This window comes from Vigna angularis, chromosome 8, assembly GCF_016808095.1.
Source record: "Vigna angularis cultivar LongXiaoDou No.4 chromosome 8, ASM1680809v1, whole genome shotgun sequence".
NCBI classification, from domain to species: Eukaryota; Viridiplantae; Streptophyta; class Magnoliopsida; order Fabales; family Fabaceae; genus Vigna; species Vigna angularis.
In genome coordinates this window covers 4,764,495-4,767,740 of record NC_068977.1, presented here as the reverse complement: position 1 = coordinate 4,767,740, position 3,246 = coordinate 4,764,495, and the positions used below count along the sequence as shown (strand labels likewise).

At 33.5% G+C, this 3,246-nt stretch overlaps 1 long non-coding RNA gene across 1 annotated transcript; it reads right to left on the bottom strand.

Annotated features, from left to right (window-relative positions):
• Positions 1-1,259: 1,259 nt before the first annotated feature.
• LOC128193598 (uncharacterized) lies at positions 1,260-2,605 on the bottom strand. The gene is made up of 3 exons (XR_008244944.1): positions 2,381-2,605; positions 2,121-2,201; positions 1,260-2,040 (listed from the first exon to the last, which is right to left on the bottom strand). It is a non-coding gene; the product is annotated as an uncharacterized LOC128193598 (long non-coding RNA).
• Between the last annotated feature and the right edge of the window lie 641 nt (positions 2,606-3,246).

Here is a 3,246-nt window from a genome sequence, read left to right as displayed (position 1 = left end):
GTCCTGAATGGTGACGGAGATGGCGGGCTTGTGAAAGGGCTTCCCTTTGAGCATCCTTACGATGTTCTTGTGAGGCTTGTCGAGGAGGGTTTCAAAATTGGAGAGGGAGAAGAGGAAGGGGTAGCGCAAGCCCTCGACGGTGTTGGCGAAGACGGGATGAGCCTGAGGAGAGGCGGAGCAGTCGAAGGGGGAGACTACTTTCAAGGAGAGGAACCAGAATCAGGTTTGGCCTTCGTGGGTTTTTTTGGACTTGTGATTTTGGGTCTTGCTTTGGATCTGCCGATTAATTGAATCCACCGGCTCCGGTGAAATCATGAATCAGAATAGAAGAACCCTAATATGATTTAGAGAAGAAAAGATACGTGGCAGACACCTAACATAGAAGCTGACATTGCTGACCTCACACGTGGACTCGTTGTTTGCCACATCAAACAAAAGTTAACGTCGTTCAATTTTAAGGACTAATTGTAATAGTTTCAAAACTAAGAGGACTAAAAGGAACAAAAGTTTCGAATAAAGACTAAACCCAAAATCGTGTGATACTTAAGGGACGAAAAACATATTTAACCCTTTAAATTCTAATCAAAACATCCAATATAAATTATTCTTTTCTTGAAAAGTTTATTTAAGCCAAGCCATACACTACACATGCAGGAAAAGATAAGTCAGGTTTTTAAAATTACAAATACACAAGATACTCAATATATAGTATTATTGTTATAAATTCCAACTTAAATCATATACCTTCTGTTTCTATGCAAAATTTACCTCATATATTTTAAATTTTGTATCTTATCATGTACATTCAGTCACATAATAGACACACTCACATGTTAAATTTATTATTTAAAACAATATATTTTCCAAGAATGATACTAAATAAATTTTCACCATCCATCATATACTATAAATATATTCAACTATAAAAGGTTAATAAAAATAGTTATATATAAATTCTTTTAACATTTTAAAATATATTTATTTAAAGTTAAAAAAAAAATACTATATTTGGTCAACTACCACTTTAATAATAGTGATATGTTTAAATTTGTCTAATTACCATTTTGTTTGTCCAGTCATATATATAAGTTTGTTCATTCAAATACATTTTAGTCATAAAAAAAATTAGTAGATTTTCACTTAACTGTATTTCTTCCAACTATTTTATAGTTTTTTAACGATCAAATCTCTAAATTTTACAATTGATTAAATTTCGCTAAACAAATGAAATGATAACTCAACTATTAAAACTCGTGATCTTTCAACTAAATAAATTCATATTAGATGAACATGACGGTCATCCAACAACTTCAAATAAAAAATTGTCTCAAGACCAAATATTCTTTTCTTCTTCCTTTCTTCGATCCTTTGTCTCATTCCTCTTCCAAGTTTCTCACTTTTTCCCACATTCTCAATCCACTCCCTCGTTTTCAATTGGGTTCCATTCCTATTCGAATTTCGTTTATGGGTTCTCCCAATTCAAAGTTCTGCACTTTCCCTTTTTGTAGTGGAATTTCTCGTTCTTGGGGAGTTCAATTCCATTGTCTCTCACTAAAGCTGAAAACTTGGAGAGAAAGTGTCATACTTTTCAATTCAATTTATTTTTTGACAATTGGGTCTGTAATCTTCCTGTGTGGGTAAGCAAGGTTACGAAAATTTGTTCGATCGTGATTTTGGCTACAACTTAAAAGGTTTTTGGAGTTGCTATAATTGGTTGAATCTGTCGCCTTTGTTCATAATTTCTCATAGTACTAAGGATCGTGACGAAACTATAACAGCTGTTGAAAACCTTGAGTGTGAGAATGCGTACTACGACAGAATTTCAATGTTCTGTTCTGAATCTTCGTGGGGTTCAGGTTCACTCCATGGAGGGTTCAAGCATGGAGCAAGAGCTTGATTTGTTTTAGAAGCATGTGATTGAGCGGTTCCTGGAGCTATCTTCTGGTGCCCAAAGCCCAAGTCATCAGAGGGCATAGATATGAATGATTTCCATCACTCCGCGCAATGTTTAAGAAAACAGTCTATGACCATGGTTTTTGGCTGCAACATCAAAATGAGGTTTAAGAAAATATCGAGTCCGAGAACACAAACCAAAACAACGTCATCACACGGTTGCAAACCTAAATCGCTCCCATGAGGATCGGATCAACCGGATCTTCCCATAAACCAATTGAAAGAAAAGTTTTTCAGATACTGCAAAGCTGGAAACAAACGGACAAAAAAAAGGGGAGAAATCGTCAACACATGACCGTGAAAATGAAAAAACTATATATATATATATATATATATATATGTATATATATATATATATATATATATATATATATATATATAAAACAAAAAATGAAAAACTAAAGAGAATAGATCTGAATGAGATTACCGATTAATGGAGGAGTTGGTGTTGTTTTGTTAGAATGTCTGACAGTGGTTTGAGAAAAATAAAAATAATATGATTAGAATGAAAAAGAAGAAGGTGAGGAAGGTTTGAAGTCAGGAGAGGATTTGGAAGAGGAAGAGTGTGAGAGTGATATATATTGTACAGTGATTATGGTGAGTTTTCCGTGAACTTGTTTCCGGAGATGGCGAAGTACGGGAGGTGCTGTGAGGTGCTGACCCTAGAAAGTATTTTATTTAAAACTTAAAATAAAATAAATTCCACCACATGCACCACGTTATAATTAATTGCTTCGTTAGTATGTCATGATACACTAAATTTAACGTCATCCACTAAAATTAACGGACATTATTGATTCATTTTTATGAAAATATAGATCCAATTAAGAATTTTAAGAATACGAGATGATACAAATCCACCAAAATAAGACCTTCGAAGATATTAAACATTGTTTTAAAATAGTGTTTCAGGAGAGAATAGAAGCATCAATAGCAATTTTGGCGCGTGGGGCCGGCTCCCTAGTCAGACAGGAATGCCCGTCCTTACGCGCTATTGCAGTTTTGTTTAGGTGGCTTTTACCACCGTAGACAGATTATCATAAAAAGATGTTACTTTAACTTTTAAATTTATTATTTTCTCTTTAACTTTCATAATGCTTAATCAAAATTTTAACTAATCTTTTCATAATTTTGTTATCCTTCTCATTATTGGGTGTAACATTATCTGGTCAGATTATATTTCTTTTATATGAGTTTACGACCATATATTCCCTACAAGACTTGTGGAATTCTATTTTTGTACTACCACACCAATGTTTCTACTTGTAAATAAAAATTTAAAAAGTGTTATTA